The 18,269-nt window shown below is 45.7% G+C and overlaps 1 protein-coding gene across 11 annotated transcripts in view; it reads right to left on the bottom strand.

Moving 5' to 3' along the window:
• The window catches only part of dlgap1a (discs, large (Drosophila) homolog-associated protein 1a), a 1,116,163-nt gene that overhangs the window by 693,416 nt on the left and 404,478 nt on the right, over positions 1-18,269 (bottom strand). The gene's annotated exons all lie outside the window — the stretch shown is intronic.

The raw sequence follows: 18,269 nt of genomic DNA, 5'->3' as shown, positions 1-18,269 counted from the left end.
TGGCAAGTCGCTGCAGTGCATCTTGTATGTTGTATATCAGTGTTTTTCAAACTATTTTACCCAGGACCGACTTTTACCAACCAGTCAACCTTTAGGATCCATGCCGACCTTGGCGACCCACGCCGGCTGACATTTGTGACACACTATTTTTGATTATCTTTAATGTGAGAGGAGAGCCTGCTTGGCCCTCGCGATGTCACTTGCTTCATCATTCGATGTTACATTTCTGCTAAGGACTTCCAATTGACGATTTAATTTCTCACTGCATCCTTTGAAAAAATCCAGTGATTTGTCCTCGAACTTGCCATGCTTAGTCTTCAAATGCCTTTGAGGTTTTGAGGGTTTTAAACATTCACCAGTACTTTCCTGAATATAACACACATAGTCTTTCCATCCTGATTTGCATTGACAAATTAACAATGCCATACCTGCTTTGTTTCCCATTTCAGTTTCTTTGTGATCGTTTGTTTACCAGAGGCCCTGGAGCTTGGATACAGCTCACACCAGCACTGCTTTGTCCTGCCGTAGACTCTCCTGCGAAGCTCTCTCCAGCAGATTCAATCGTGAGATCCTTGCCTGCTTGAGTCTTGGACCCTCTCTTCCTTTATTACAAAATGATCCATCTTCATTTTTTCACACAGACCTGTTGCTTGCTTGCTGGCAGCCACAAAACAGAAGAGTCTCTCCTCTGTGATTTCAGGCCCAGAACAAGTGACATCAGGGTGTGTGACCTGCCCTCTGTCCCACTTCTAGCAGGAAGATTCCATTGATCTAAAAACAAAATTTGATCCTGGGACAGCGTGCTGACATCAGAAGGTGGTCTGCCCTGCTGCGGTCTGGGCCTGGGCACTGCTAAATCTGGCTGAGGGGGCATGCAATCGATGGATGGCTGGCATTCTTGAAAGCAAGTTGAGGCCGGTATTTTAAAAAGCTGGTCGCGACCATTGGGCACTTCTTCCCGTGAATGGAAATGCCGCGACCGATCGCTCTGCGGCCTTCCTAACTCGCCCGTGTAGTACACAATGCTGCCTCTGTGCACCTGTGACAGTGTGAGTGAATGCTTAAGGCATGGATGGGGCTCTGTCTTGAGGGTTGTTAGACTTGCATTCAATCAATGTTTGAGAAGTATTCAGTCAAACCCCTGACTTGTGCCTTATAGATGGTGGACAACTTTAGGGACCAGGAGATAGATGAGTTACTCATTGCAGACTTTCCAGCCTCTAACCTGCCCTTGTAGCCATAGTATTTATGTAACTTGTCCAGTTACATTTCTGGTCATTCATGTCCCCGGGATGTTGATGGTGGATGATTTAGCAATGGTAATCCCATTGAAATTCAAGGGAAGTTGGTTGCATTCATTCTTGTTGCAAGAATGCAACACTCACACTCATTGTCTGGCACTTGTGTGGCACAAATGTTATCACTCAGCGCAAGACTAAATCATGTTCAGGTCTTTGTGCTTCAGTTTCTGAGGAATAACAAATGGGTCTGGGCACTGTGCAAGCATCAGTGACCATCCCCACTTCTGACCTTATCATATCATAGAATCCCACAGTGCACCAATCCTCAGAAAGAGCACGCCACCTAGGCCCATGTCCCCACTCTATCCCTGTGACCTAGGAACCCTAACCCTTTGGACACTGAGGGCGAAGGATACAACTGCAGTCCAATCTATCTAACATCTTTGGACTGTGGGAGGGAACCAAAGCATCCGGAGGAAACCCTCAGACACGGAAAGAATATACCAACTGCACACAGAAAGTCACCCAAGGCTGGAATTGAACCCGGTGCCCTGGCGCTGTGAGGCAGCAGTGGTAACCACTGTTCCAACCTGCCGCCATGTTGGAGGTAAGATCATTGATGAAACAGCTGAAGATGGTTGGGCCCGCTTTTAAAAAAAGTTTAAGGTTAGATGCATAATTGCTACAAAAGATATGGGGCTTTTAACAACTGAAACAACTAGGACACGAGCATGAGGAACTTCTGCAGCGATGTGCTTGGCCTGAGATGATTGGCCTCTCATAGCCAGAGCCATCTTCATTTGTGCTAGGTATGACTCCAGCCAATGGAGAATAAACTTCCTGATCCCCAATGACTTCAGTTTCACCAGGCTTCACTTGCTCAATTAGCCACTTAAGAAATCACAGAAATAAAAGGAAAATTTGACTTATTCAATCACTGTTGCTAGATTCCAGAAAGCCAGGTGGCAAAGGATACAACTGCAGCCAATCTTTACAAGCTTTTATAAACATCTATTTACAGAAACACACATTGCGTACATGCACCTACTAATCAAAGAAGCACAGTTTTGGTCTCTTACTATTTATGGAGCACAAGTGAGTCCCAGTTAATGCTCACCACCTTCTGAAAATTAATATACAATTAAACAATTCCCTTCCCTCCATTAAAAAAAAATACCACGCACAACCAATCTTTTGCAACAACCTCAAATTGAAGACCTCCATATTCTACACGAGACATTTTGGGGAGGGTTGTCTACGGCCCGCCACCGGTAGCGGAATTCCTGATGCGGCGAAGAATCTTGTGTTGGGCAAAAAACGGAATCGGCGCCCTCCCATTGCGATGCTCATGTCTCCCGCTGGCTCCGGCATCGAAGTTCACACCATGCGTCAGTGGGAGGATTCAAATGGATGTCATTTGAACCTATTTGCACCCTGTTAACAGGCTGAACCAGATTTTCCAAGCCTCCATGATGTTCCGACCCTCTAGGCTGGGATTCATGTAGACATGGATTGGTGCACGTATTCGCCAGCATGGCCCGGACTCAGTGGATCTCATGGTGGGCCAAGGGGGTAAGTATTAAGGGACAATTTAGCGTGGCCAATCCACCTATCCTGCACATTTCTTTTGAGGGGGGGCTATGGGGGTGAGACCCACACAGACACGGGGAGAATGTGCACAACCCGGGGCAGTATCAAACTCAGGCCCTCAGCGCTGTGAGGCAGCAGTTCTAACCACTATGTCAACATGCCGCCCTGGGGGTAGGTATTTTAGGTAGGTCCCCCCAAAGTCCATTGGAGGGGTCCGCACACCTCAGAATACAAATCCTGCCCACTCCACCCCCAGACCTCCTATCAGGCCTCCGCCTGACCCCTTCAGACCTCCCATCTGACCCCCACATCAGAGACCTACAGCAGGAAATGCTTCTGGGCACTGCTCCTAGTGCCAACTCAAACTGGAAGTGCTTCAGTTCCAGTGCGAGAACATACTCTCCCAAATGGAGAATCAAACCCTGTATTGAAAGGCACTGGAGGAATCCATGTCCAAATCCAGCAAGGCCTGTACTATATCCCGGCTTGGGCTGACAAGTGACAAGTAACATTTGTGCCACTCAAAAGCCAGGCAATGACCATCTCCAACAAGAGAGAATTCAACCATTGCTCATTGAGATTCAATGGCATTGCCATCACTGAATTCCTCATCATCAACATCCTGGAAGTTACCATTGACCAGAAACTGAACTGGACCATCTATATAAATACTGTGGCTACAAGAGCACATCAAACACTGGGAATTCTCTTGACATCCCAAAGACTGTCACCTTCTACAAGGCACATATCAGGAGTGCCATGAAATACTATCCCTTGATCTAGATGAGTGCAGCTCCAACAACACTCAAGAATCTCAACACCATCCAGGAAAAAGCAACGTGCTTAATTGGCCCATCCACAAACATTCACTTCCTCCACCACTGATGAAGTGTGCATCATCTACAAGATGCATTGGAGGAATTCACCAAGACTCCTCAGGCAGCACATTCCAAACCCACGACCACTACCATCTAAAGAGACAAGAGCAACAGATACATGGGAACACCACCACCCGGAAGTTCTCCTCCAAGTCATTCACATCCTGACTCGGAAATATATCACCGTTCCTTGACCATTACTGGGTGAAAATCCTGGAACTGCTTCCCGAACAACACTGTTGATGTACCTGCTCCATATGAATTAAAGCGGTTCAGGAAGGCAGATTACCACTACCTTCTCAAAGGCAATTTGGGATGGGCAATAAATACTGGCCCAGCCTGTGATACCCATATTCCATGAAATAGTCAATTCCATTAGTTTTAAGATAGCTATGGAGAATGAAGGTCTGGCCCAAAAGTTAAAATTCTAAATTGGGGCAAGGCCAATTTTGATGGTATTAGACAGGAAGTTTCAAAAGTTGATTGGGAAGTCTATTGGCAGGCAAAGGGATGGCTGATTAGTGGGAGGCTTCTGAAAGTATGTTAACCAGGGTTCAGGGTAAGCATATTCCTTTTAGAGTGAAGGTAAAGCTGGTAGAAGTAAGGGACCCTGGATAACTCGGGATATTGAGGCTCTGTTCAAAAAGGAGGCATATGACATGCGTGGGCAGCTGGGATCAAGTGGATCCCTTCAAGAGTGTAGAGGTTAAGAGAGAAATCTGGAGGGCAAAAAGTGGACATGAGATTGAATTGGCAGATAAGGCAAAGGAGAATCCAAAGAGCTTCCACAAATACATAAAGGGCAAAAGAGTAACGAGGAAGAGAGTAGGGCCTCTTAAGGATCTAAAAGGTCATCTCTATGCAGATCCACAAGAGATTGGTGAGATCTTAAGAGAATATTTCTCATCGGTATCTGCTGTTGAGAAAGGCATGGATGTTAGGGAACTTGGGGAAATAAATAGTGATGTCTTGAGGAGTGTTACAGAGAAGGATGTTCTGGAAGTCTTAAAGCACATCAAGGTAGACAAATCCCCGGGACCTGATGAAATGTATCCCAGGACGTTGTGGTAGTCTAGGGAGGAAATTGCGGGTCTCCTAGCAGAGATATCTGAATCATCGAGAGTCACTGGAGGGCAGCAAATGTTGTGCCTTTATTTAAGAAGGGCCGCAAGGAAAATCCTGGGAACTCCAGACCGGTGAGCCTAACGTCTGTGGTGGGTAAGTTGTTTGAAGGTATTCTGAGAGACAGTGGGCTGGATTTTCTGCCCACCAACGCTGTAATCGCGTTCGGCACCAGGCCAGAGAATCCAGTTTCATGTATGGAATCAGGTTCCATTCCTCCCCGTGTTTGCGTGGGTTTCGCGCCCACAACGCAACCAGTTCGGCCATTCTCCACCCCTTGAAAAGCGGTGTACTCCACAGTATCCACCACCAGAGGCCATTGCCAAAGGCCTGCCTCGCTATTCTCCGTCCCCGACCACCGAATTCCCAACAGCGTGGACCACTCATGGTCCTGCCGTTCGGGATACTGGCATGGCGGCCGTAGACTGAGTCAAGGGGCGGGCCGACCGGAGGGCAGGGGGGTCTCATACGGGACTGGCCCTTTATTTTGCAGGTGGTCTGGGTCGGGCGCACGGCCGATCGGGGGCACTATTTCCGCGTTCCAGGTTTGAATTCGCCATGGAGCACGGCGCGGCCGCTGGAGGCCGCCACCATGCGCATGCGTGGCCTCTGACCCGAAAGGTCCACGATGGCTCCCTGCTAGCCCCCTGCAGGGCTTATGAATATGTGACCTTTTGATGCCAGTTTTTCTGGCGTAAAAGTCCTTAGTTTCCACGACGGCGTGGGGACATAGTCCCTGAAAACGGAGAATTCAGCCCTGCATCTTCAGGCATTGAGAGAATCAAGGACTGATTAGGGGCCGTCAGCATTTCTTTGTGAGGGCAGCATGGTGGCGCAGTGGGTCAGCTCTGTGGCCTCACGCGCAGAGGTCCCAGGTTCGATCCTGGCTCTGGGTCACTGTCCGTGTGGAGTTTGCACATTCACCCCGTGTTTGCGTGGGTTTCGCCCCCACAACCCAAAAATGTGCAGGCTAGGTGGACTGGCCATGCTAAATTTCCCCTTAATTGGAAAAAATGAATTGGGTACTCTAAATTTATAAAAAAAAAGCATGGCTTTGTGAGTGGAAAATCATGTCTCACGAATTTGGTTGAGTTTATTGAAGGGGTAACCAAGAAGATAAATGAAGGCAGTGCAGTCGACGTTGTCCACGTGGACTTTAGCAAGGCCTTTGACAAGCTACTGCATGGTAGGTTATTACGTACGGTTCAATCTCACGGGATCCAGGGTGAGGCAGCCAATTGGATACATAATTGGCTTGACGACAGAAAATAAAGGGAGTTTGCAGAGGGTTGTTTTTTAAACTGGAGGCCTGTGACCAGCGGTGTCCCTCAGGGATCAGTGCTGGGTCCACTTTTATTTGTTGTTTATATTAATGATTTGGATGAGACTTTAGGAGGCATGGTTTGTAAGTTTGCAGATGGCACCAAGATTGGTGCCATAGGGGACAGTGGAGAAGGTTATCTCAGATTGCAACGGGATCTTGATCAATTCGGCAGTGGGCCGATGAATGGCAGGTGGAGCTTAATTTAGATAAATGTGAGGTGATGCATTTTAGTAGATCGAATTGGGGCAAAACCTACACAGTAGTGGCAGGGTGTTGGGGAGAGTGGGAGAACATAGAGATCCTGGGGTTCAAGTTCATAGCTCCTTGAAAGTAGAGTCACAGGTGGGCAGGGTGGTGGAGAAGGCATTTGGCATGCTTGGTTTCATTGGTCGGAACATTCAATAAAGGAGTTGGGACGTCCTGTTGAAGTTGTGCACAACATTAGTAAGGCCACACTTGGAATACTGTGTACAGTTCTGGCAACCCTATTATAAAAAGGACATTACTAAACTAAAAAGAGTGCAGAAAAGATTTACTAGGATGCTACAGGGACTTGATGGATTGAGATATAAGAAGAGGCTGGATAGACTGGGAATTTTTTCCCTGGAGTGTAGGAGGCTTAGGGGTGACCTTATAGAGGTCTATAAAATAATGAGGGGCATAGATGAGGGAGATTTTCGACATCTTTTCCCAAAGGTAGGGAAGTCCAAAACTAGAGGACATAGGTTTAAGGTGAGAGGGGAGAGATACAAAAGGGTCCAGAGGGGCAGTTTTTTCACACAGAGGGTGGTGTGTCTGGAATGAGTCCTCCTTTTTCACATTTTCATCAAAATTTACACTCACCAACAAACAATCAACGGTAACAAATACAATGCCAATACCCAGGCCAACAATTCCTTCCTCCTACCAACCCCCAAACAACCCTCAACATTTTAAATACAAACATCAAAGAAAAGGATTCAGGAATCCACCATCTACTCACACATAGTCATCAACAACATACACAGTCCAACCCCTCAGCCTCGACCCCCAACACAGACTCTCCTCCATTAACCTATTGGGAGTCCCCCCTTCTAACCCAGCTCCTCACCTTCTCCGTGTTCGCCACCCAGGAATAAAATAGTACATTCTGAAGACCTAACCACCCTGACTGCCTTTCTCTCTGCAACAGAACCTTCCTAATCCTATCCACCTCCCCCCCACATATAAATGAGGTAATCATCTTTTCAAACTTCTTGAAAAATGCCTTTGGCAGGAACATTGGCACTGAAAAATAAACAATCGAGGCAACACATTTTCATTACCTGAACCCGACCTGCCAGCAGAAGGTACAATTTTGTGTTTCAAAAAGCATTTACACAGTTATAGGGGTAAAATGGGTACAGGGGGAAATTTGCTAATGCTCTTCGGGAGGGTTTAAACTAGTTCAGCAGGGGATTGGGAACCTGAATTGTAGCTCCAGTATACAGGAGGTTGAGAGTAGTGAGGTCATGAGTAAGGTTTCAAAGTTGCAGGAGTGTACAGGCAGGAAGGTGGTTTAAAGTGTGTCTACTTCAATACCAGGAGCATCCGGAATAAGCTGGGTGAACTTGCGGCATGGGTTGGTACCCGGGACTTCGATGTTGTGGCCATTTTGGAGACATGGATAGAGCAGGGACAGGAATGGTTGTTGCAGGTGCCGGGGTTTAGATATTTCAGTAAGTTCAGGGAAGATGGTAAAAGAGGGGGAGGGGTGGCATTGTTAGTCAAGGACAGTATTACGGTGGCAGAAAGGACGTTTGATGAGGACTCACCTACTGAGGTAGTATGGCCTGAGGTTAGAAACAGGAAAGGAGAGGTCACCCTGTTTGGGATTTTCTATAGGCCTCCGAAAAGTTCCAGAGATGTAGAGGAAAGGATTGCAAAGATGATTCTGGATAGGAGCGAAAGTAACAGGGTAGTTGTTATGGGGGACTTTAACTTTCCAAATATTGACTGGAAACGCTATAGTTCAAGTACTTTAGATGGGTCTGTTTTTGTCCAATGTGTGCAGGAGGGTTTCCTGACACAGTATGTAGATAGGCCAACGAGAGCGAGGCCATATTGGATTTGGTACTGAGTAATGAACCAGGACAGGTGTTAGATTTGGAGATAGGTGAGCACTTTGGTGATAGTGACCACAATTCGATTACGTTTACTTTAGTGATGGATAGGGATAGGTATATACCGCAGGGCAAGAGTTATATCTGGGGCAAAGGTAATTATGATGTGATGAGGCAAGACTTAGGATGCATCGGATGGGGAGGGAAATTGCAGGGGATGGGCACAATGGAAATGTGGAGCTTGTTCAAGGAACAGCTGCTGCGTGTCCTTGATAAGTATGTACCTGTCAGGCAGGGAGGAAGTGGTCGAGCGAGAGAACCGTGGTTTACTAAAGTAGTTGAAACACTTGTCAAGAGGAAGAAGGAGGCTTATGTAAAGATGAGACGTGAAGGTTCAGTTAGGGAGCTCGAGAGTTATAAGTTAGCTAGGAAGGACCTAAAGAGAGAGCTAAGAAGAGCCAGGAGGAGACATGAGAAGTCTTTGGCAGGTAGGATCAAGGATAGCCCTAAAGCTTTCTATAGATATGTCAGGAATAAAATAATGACTAGGGTAAGAGTAGGGCCAGTCAAGGACAGTAGTGGGAAGTTGTGCGTGGAGTCCGAGTAGATAGGAGAGGTGCTAAATGAATATTTTTCGTCAGTATTCACACAGGAAAAAGACAATGTTGTCGAGGAGAATACTGAGATACAGGCTACTAGACTAGAAGGGCTTGAGGTTCATAAGGAGGAGATGTTAGCAATTCTGGAAAGAGTGAAAATAGATAAGTCTCCTGGGCCAGATGGGATTTATCCCAGGATTCTCTGGGAAGCTAGGGAGGAGATTGCTGAGCCTTTGGCATGATCTTTAAGTCATCTTTGTCTATAGGAATAGTGCCAGAAGACTGGAGGATAGCAAATGTTGTCCCGTTGTTCAAGAAGAGGAGTAGAGATAACCCCGGTAACTATAGACCAGTGAGCCTTACTTCTGTTGTGGGCAAAGTCTTGGAAAGTTTTATAAGAGATAGGATGTATAACCATCTGGAAATGAATAATTTGATTAGAGATAGTCAACACTGTTTTGTGAAGGGTAGGGCGTGCCTCACAAACCTTAATGAGTTCTTTAAGAAGGTGACCGAACAGGTGGATGAGGGTAAAGCAGTTGATGTGGTGTATATGGATTTCAGTAAAGCGTTTGATAAGGTTCCCCACGGTAGGCTATTGCAGAAAATACAGAGGCATGGGATTCAGGGTGATTTAGCAGTTTGGATCAGAAATTGGCTAGCTGGAAGAAGACAAAGGGTGGTGGTTGATGGGAAATGTTCAGACAGGAATCCAGTTACTAGTGGTGTACCACAAGGATCTGTTTTGGGGCCACTGCTGTTTGTCATTTTTATAAATGACCTGGAGGAGGGCGTAGAAGGATGGGTGAGTAAATTTGCAGATGACACTAAAGTCGGTGGAGTTGTGGACAGTGCAGAAGGATGTTACAAGTTACAGAGGGACATAGATAAGCTGCAGAGCTGGGCTGAGAGGTGGCAAATGGAGTTTACTGCAGAAAAGTGTGAGGTGATTCATTTTGGAAGGAATAACAGGAAGACAGAGTACTGGGCTAGTGGTAAGATTCTTGGTAGTGTGGATGAGCAGAGAGATCTCGGTGTCCATGTACATAGATCCCTGAAAGTTGCCACCCAGGTTGATAGGTTGACAGGTTGTTAAGAAGGCGTACGGTGTGTTAGCTTTTATTGGTAGAGGGATTGAGTTTCGGAGCCATGAGGTCATGTTGCAGCTGTACAAAATTCTGGTGCAGCCGCATTTGGAGTATCGCTTGCAATTCTGGTCACTGCATTATAGGAAGGATGTGGACGCATTGGAAAGGGTGCAGAGGAGATTTACCAGAATGTTGCCTGGTATGGAGGGAAGATCTTATGAGGGAAGGCTGAGGGAATTGAGGCTGTTTTCGTTAGAGAGAAGAAGGTTAAGAGGTGACTTAATTGAGGCATACAAGATGATCAGAGGATTAGATAGGGTGTACAGTGAGAGCCTTTTTCCTCGGATGGTGATGTCTAGCATGAGGGGACATAGCTTTAAATTGAGGGGAGATAGATACAGGACAGATGTCAGAGGTAGGTTCTTTACTCAGAGAGTAGTAAGGGCGTGGAATGCCCTGCCTGCAACAGTAGTGGACTTGCCAACACTAAGGGCATTCAAATGGTCATTGGATAGACATATGGATGATAAGGGAATAGTGTAGATGGGCTTTAGAGTGGTTTCACAGGTCGGCGCAACATCGAGGGCCGAAGGGCCTGTACTGCGCTATAATGTTCTATGTTCTATGTTCTGGAGGAATATAGGCCGAATGCGGGCAATAGGGACTCGCTTAGTGGTAAAAACTGGGCAGCATGGACAAGTTGGGCCGAAGGGCCTGTTTCCATGCTGTAAACCTCTATGACTCTATGACTCTGATTTAAAAAAATATCTCTTAGGATCCCTGACAATTTCTTCATATCGGCATCTGTGTTTGGAAAACAATCAAACAGTTGCTAACTAATTTTAGAAATTTCCTTTCTCTCCAGCATTTGTTTTAGGACAGCAAGGTCAATGTATAAGCTTTTTGTACTTAGACATTTTGTAGATTGTACATTGTTCGACAATGAATGATTATCTACATTGCATTCATAGAACATACAGTCCAGAAGGAGGCCATTCGGCCCATTGAGTCTTGGAATGAGCGCCCCACTTAAGCCCATGCTTCCACCCTATCCCAGTAACCCAACTGAAACTTTTGGACACTAAGGGACAATTTAGCATGGCCAATCCACCTACCCTGCACATCTTTGGACGGTGGGAGGAAACCGGAGCACCCAGAGGAAATCCAGGTAGACACGTGGAGAAAGTGCAAACTCCACACAGTCACCGAGGCCAGAATTGAACCCGGAACCTTGGAACTGTGAGACATCAGTGTGAATCACTGTGTTACCATACTGCCCAAGTGGGTATACTACCTTCAGTATGGCTATTGGATAGAATGTCATAAAATATTTGATAAATAGAATCCCATATACATCTCCATCAGAGTTAGTAATTTAGCAGCCAAAGTACTTTTCAAAGTTTCTCTTTTATTTTCTTATCTTCCCAAGTTAAAGGGCATCATTTCCCATTCTCATCCATCAAAAATACTATAAACCAGATGTATATGAACTCACATCAAGAAGAAGCATCACTAAAAAAGACTGGTTTCATATTTTTGGCACCACCCAAGGATGGAGTTTAATTTGACTATATTTAATTCCTTAATGTTTTGTTTGCCCTTAAAACATTCTCTACTTCAGGGTGTTTCATCATAGAACTTAACACAAATTGGCATTGTCTGAGTGCACAACCAGTTCAATTGACCAATGAAGCTTTATCATTTCTGTCTTTTCTTGGATATATTTTGTTCTGTGATGATTTAGTATGATTGACTGTGAAGGGAATATCATTCTCTAAATAGGATTATTGATTCAGTTATTCCAGAACTACTTTGCTTAATATCTTATCCATTATATTTAAAAGCTCCAAAAACCTGACTCCTAATTTTAAATTCTACTCTAATTTTATTAAAAATACATTTCTCGAATACTATATGTCATCTAAACAAGAAATCATCAACGTGCATCAAGAAGATGCCTGAAGTTCTTCTCTACGACATTAGTAGAACATTGTGGGTCTGGTTTTTTTGTTAGGATGTGGAGATGTCGGCGTTGGACTGGGGTGAGCACAGTAAGACGTCTTACAACACCAGGTTAAAGTCCAACAGGTTTGTTTCAAATCACTAACTTTTGGAGCATTGCTCCTTCCTCAGGTGAATGAAGAGGTAGGTTCCAGAAACATATATATAAACAAAGTCAAAGATGCAAGACGACACTTTTAATGCGAGCCTTTGCAGGTAATTAAGTCTTTACAGATCCAGAGAAAGGGATCATCACATGTTAAAGAGGTGTGAATTGTCTCAAGCCAGGACAGTTGGTAGGATTTGGCAAGCCCAGGCCAGATGGTGGGGAGGTGAATGTAATGCGACATGACTCCAAGGTTCCAGGTGAAACCATACTCATGTGTGCGGAACTTGGCTATAAGCTTCTGCTCAGCGATTCTGCGTTGTCACGCGTTCTGAAGGCTGCCTTGGAGAACGCTTACCCGAAGATCAGAGGCTGAATGCCCTTGACTGCTGAAGTGTTCCCTGACTTAATTACCTGCAAAGGCTTGCGTTCAAAATATCGTCTTGCATCTTTGACATTGTCTATATGTATGTTTCTGGAACCTACCTCTTCATTCACCTGAGGAAGGAGTAGTGCTCACAAAGCTAGTGATTCGAAACAAACCTGTTGACTTTCACCTGGTATTGTAAGACTTCTTACTGTTTTTTTATTGACCACAACGCATTTTCAGGAAAACAGACCTCACAGAAAAATACTACACCGTGAAAACATCATTCACTCTCCAGAGCTTCCCTCCTGCATCAGCTGTGTCTTTGGATGATTTCAGAAACACGTCTCTCACTTTATGCTGATTGGCCTCCATTCCCAGGAAAATGTGACCAGAAAACCTATTTCCAATTGTGAGGGAATGCACTCTTGCATCTATATAGCCTGGTAACTCAAAACCTATCGCAACTGGCCTTGCTAGTTGCTGGTGTCTGATGAGTCACAAATAGTTTGAAGCATTATGCAATCGTCAGCAAAAATCCACCTCTGATCTTATAATGGAGGGAAGGTCTTTCCTGAACCAATTACAGATAGTTGGCCTGAGGACACTACCCTGAAGAACTCATGATAGGCCTCCAATAGTCACAACCATCTTCCATTATGCTAGGTATGACTTCAACCACTGGAACGTTTTCCCCTGATTCCCATTGTTTTCAATTTTGCTTGGGACCCTTGATGCCACACTCAATCAAGTGCTGCCCTGATGTTGGAGGCAGTAACTTTCATCTCACCAATGTGACAATGCTGGTTGACCCTCATCTGGTATTTCAAAATAAACTCCAAACTCTCTCCAAATATCTAAAACGCATTTTTGTACCTCTCTTCTTAGTTTATCCTCATGTTTATTGACAACCATTATGATTTCATGAAACATGAAAATCGCTTATTGTCACAAGTAAGCTTCAAATGCAGTTACTGTGAAAAGCCCCTAGTCGCCACATTCCGGTGCCCGTTTGGGAAGGCTGGTACGGGAATTGAACTGGGCTGCTGGCCTGCCTTGGTCTGCTTTAAAAGCCAGCTCTTTAGCCCTGTGCTAAACCAGTTCCTGGGCATGAGGACTTTGGCTTCGAGTTCTGTTCCAAGCCTGTTATGGGGCTTTTATTTCATCACCTGATCTATTCAAGCCATGGCTTCCACTTCTACTTTATGTTCAGCAAGAAGTCTTACAACACCAGGTTAAAGTCCAACATGTTTGTTTCAAACACTAGCTTTCGGAGCACTGCTCCTTCCTCAGGTGAGGAAGGAGCACCTTCACCTAAGGAAGGAGCAGTGCTCCAAAAGCTAGTGTTTGAAACAAACATGTTGGACTTTAACCTGGTGTCGTAAGACTTTTTACTGTGCTCACCCCAGTCCAACGCCGGCATCTCCACATCATGGCTACTTTTATGTTGTCAGGATTACCACTGTGAAATCTCCCTCTTGCACTATACCATGTTATTCCCCTTGTACATGATTGTGTTCTCATGCAAAATTTACTTCCGTCTCACTATCAGTACGTGCACTGTGCTTTCTTAATCTCCACTTTCTCACCTCATTTTGTCAGTCCATGGACCTTGCTTCTTGGCCATCATTCTAAACATTCAACATATATTTAAACTTGCCAGTAACTTTTCCTGCATGTCCCACAATTGTCTTTGCCATCTATTCACTGGACGTTTCTGGAATATGTGTTAATTGAGTATCCAGGATGGGCAAGTGAATTTTGGATCTGATAGCTCTACCGTGTATGTCATCATCATTCACATTACCATTATCCAGCCCTTAGTCTGCAGCATTCTGTTCTTCAGAACCCTCATCACAAAACGCATCAGCTTTTGCTGCACAGAGTACCTCGTTTTCTTCTATCAGTTGCTCGAGGTCTGAGATTTTGTAATTAATTCCGAATAATCAGTCAAAAGGGTTGACGAGTACAGTCTCACCATTAAAATCTATTACCTTACCAGGGCCTTTCTGTTCTCTACAGCTCTCCATTTTATTATATACTAAATCTCCTGGATTGAAATCTATCTGAGGTAGCCTGCTATGCTACCCCTTTGCTCTCCAAATCTTCTCTGAGACCTCAGCTTTGATGAAAGCCTGTCGCCCCACATATAAAGCAGTCATACAAAATGGAACTAATTGGAGTATCTTATAGAGCAGGAGGATTGTCATAAAGAACAGAAAGTAATTTGGGATTTCATGCATGGATTAATGGATCAGAACTATATCTTCCAATCATCTTGAATGAATTATTTGCATGCATCATCCATGCTAAGGCAGTTGCTAACTAGCAGTCTAGTTTTAAAAAAAAGCAAAATGCTGCAGATGTTGGAAATCTGAAATAAAAACAGACAATTTTGGATAAACTCAGCATGTCTGGCAGCATCTGTGCAGAGAGTAAAACAGTTAACATTTTGGGTCCATATGACCCTTCTACAGAACAATCTACAGCAGTCTGGTTGGTCAACTAAGCTTTTATGCATTATTTGCAATGATCACCACATGCTTCCGTAAGCACCGATTTCCCCACTGCGATGAAATCAATTCGGGTGTAAAGTTTGTGGACCTGGGAAAAAGTAACTCACTCTCCCTCGAGTGTGTGAACCTCCATGGGTCCATCCACCCCACCTGCTCCATAAAGGCGCTCAGTTCTCCCGCCATGGTCGATTATTTCCCTGCTTTGGAGCTGGATTTGTCCATCCGTGGGTCCTGTACACAGTTGTAATCTCCTTCTCCATTCTCAGGAGGTCCATCTTCCAGCCTCAGAGTGCTCCCAGAGATTCATCTTCAATTTCAGGAGGTCCACCTGCTTTCTTCAATAGTGGGTCAGTGATGTTAGGTGCCTTTTCACGGTGGCACCTGTACACGACGGTGGGCTACATGCCAAATCAGCCTCCCCCCGCCACTGAATATGACTTGAAACACCCGGGTGCATAATTAATGAGGTCGGGACCAGAAGGTTTTGTGTGTTTTCCTGCCAGCCTCTGCAGCAGGAAAACTCTACATTCTCAATACCGACAGTGCACTTTGAAATAGAAATCATAGAATCCCTACAGTGCTGAAGGAGGTCATTCGGTCCATCGAGTCTGCACCGATGCTCTGAAAGAGCAAGCCACCTAGGCCCACCCCCACACTATCCCCAAAACCCAGTAACCCCATCTAATCTTTTGGACTCTAAGGAAGAATTGACCATGGCCAATCCACCTAACCTGCACATCTTTGAATCTTGCCATATTTTTTTTAACATGTCAGGCTCTGCCTGAAAGTCGGTGTGTAGTTCTCCAGCTGCACAGACCAGTTTTCACGCCAGATCTTTAACTTCTTTGAGGAAACAAAGGGGTGGGGTTTTCACCATCAGTCTTGCAGAGCGGGGCCTGTTAGAGCCGGCAATGCTGGCCCCATAGAGATCAGGATACCATATTTAAAGGTGCCCCGATCAGCACAAATGGTCCCCAACCACCAACCCCCACCGCCTCATGTGCTATGGACGCTAAAATATTAAAACTAGGGGCGGAATTCTCCGACCCCCGCAGGGTCGGGGAATCGCCCGGGGCCTTCGTAAATCCCGCCCCCGCCGTGGACGGAATTCTCCACCACCCGGGAATCGGCGGGGGCGGGAATCACGCCGCGCCAGTCGCGGGCCCCCCACACCGGTCAGCGGGCCCCCCGCGGTGATTCTCCGGCCCGCGATTGGCCAAAGTCCTGCTGCTGTCAGGCCTCTCCCACCGACGTGGTTTAAACCACCTCTGGTGGCGGCGGGAGCAGGCGGCGCGAGCGGGCCCCGGGGTCCTGTGGGCGATCAGACCCCGGGGGGTGCCCCCACAGTGGCCTGGCCCGTGATCGGGGCCTACCAATCGGCGGCGGGCCAGTGCCGTGGGGGCACTCTTTTTCTTCCGCCGCCTCCACGGCCTCCACCATGGCAGAGGCAGAAGAGACCCCCCTACCGCGCATGCGCCAGTATGACGTCAGCGGCCGCTGACGCTCCAGCGCATGCGCGGCCTCACGCCGGCTGGCGAAGGCCTTTCCGCCAGCCATTCGCGCCGGCTGGCAGGGCGGAAAGGCCGTTCGCGGCGGTCGGTGGGGAGCCCGCTGGCAGGGCGGAAAGGCCGCTCTCGCCCGTCGGCAGGGCGCCAACCCCTCCGGCGCGTGCCTAGCACCTAAAAGGTGCAGAGAATTCCGCACCTTTGGGGAGGCCCGATGCCGGAGTGGTTGGCGCCACTCCGGTAAGCCGGGACCCCCCGCTCCGCTGGGTAGGGGAGAATACCGCCCTAGGTTCTCGCTGTTTCTGGGCATGGGCCACGTGACATCGCCTATGAGCAGCGGGGAAAATTGGGAAGCATGTTCTTGCCAGTGAGAATTGCGTTTCCTGATTCTCACTGTATTTTCTGCCGCGTCGACGGCCTCCCTGAACTGAAAATCTGTTTTGTATTTCTTTTGAAAAATATTTTATTGAGGCATTTACATTCCCCCCCCCTCAATGTTTTATAACAATAAATATATTTATCCAATTAGAAAATGATATCAGAATTGCCATTTGATGTTCACCAACTACATACAATTAATAACTGTAAAACAGTCACCTGATTTTATCTCTTAAAAGCATCAATATCCTTATTGTTATAAAACATCTCTTCCAACTCACAATGAGCAATTGCATGGGAGATCTACTTGTATCTATAATAGATAAAACATTTAAAAATCAACACATGAAGGCATCACACTGTGTCCAAGATGAAAAATGATTCTAAAATGGTATATCGTCTTGACCACCCACCCCAGCCTGAAAGTGATAAACATGCTCTAATCTGCTAACTTCCTTTACCAAAAAACAATGGAATTCTAAATACCTGAACATTAACTTACATAAAGCAATTCAACTATCTGGTCTTAAAGGCACATAGTTCCCTCTTTGCACAGTAATACATCATGAATCACCTGCTACACAGATCCTATCCAAACAAAACATCTGTCTTCAACATGAATAATGTAACAAAATAAACCCACTTTCAACAAGGGGAAAAGAAACCCTGCATCTGGTGCTTGCCAGAGCCCAGACAATGCACTTTGTTACAAATCAAAAATAATCAAAATAAAAAGGCAAGACAATTATTGACATTGTAGTAATCCACGGGAGGCAGGAGTTCCATCACCACACCAATATTTATTTATAATAACAATATTACAGGAGCAGCTACAAACAGGGCTGCTAGCAGTCCAGTCAACTTAAGACTGGCTCACAAAGCCTACACACCTCACAAAGGTGCTTATATCGGCCCCCTCAATGAGCTTTCATTGAGGGAGCTCATACTCCAATTGGCCAACCAATAAAGCCAATTGAAGTTCATTACGGACATGAAGCCTGCAATTTGCTAGTGGTTACAACTGCTCTGTGATTGATCTCAGCAGTTGTAAATAACTATAAGCAACACAGAGGGTTTGCTGATTGAAAACAGTAGTCTTAAAGACATGGATCAGATAAGCAGCTAAAAAACACAGCCGTGCTCTGGATTCAATGCTACCTGCTTACAATAGATCTGCCGATAATGCCAAATAATGCTGGAATGCTGATTGACTTTTTACACCACTTCTCTGCTGAAAATTAATTGCTTCATTGTTTCTGCAGATTGAATTCCTGCAAACTATCCTTATTTTTTTTGTCACAGCACTTACTTTGTATCTCGCTCAGTTTCAGTCAAGCCCTACACAGAGAATCTTCCTGTCATCTTAAGAGATCCCCTTCTGTTATTTTGCATGTCAGTCACTTTGCTGAACTACTTTTTAAATTGGGATTCCATTTTAAATATTCGTTTCACATTTGGTCCACTTATTTTACC

Source organism: Scyliorhinus canicula, chromosome 10 (assembly GCF_902713615.1).
Source record: "Scyliorhinus canicula chromosome 10, sScyCan1.1, whole genome shotgun sequence".
Taxonomy (NCBI): Eukaryota; Metazoa; Chordata; class Chondrichthyes; order Carcharhiniformes; family Scyliorhinidae; genus Scyliorhinus; species Scyliorhinus canicula.
The sequence above is the reverse complement of the archived record's forward strand: the minus strand, read 5'-3'. Positions and strand labels throughout refer to the sequence as shown.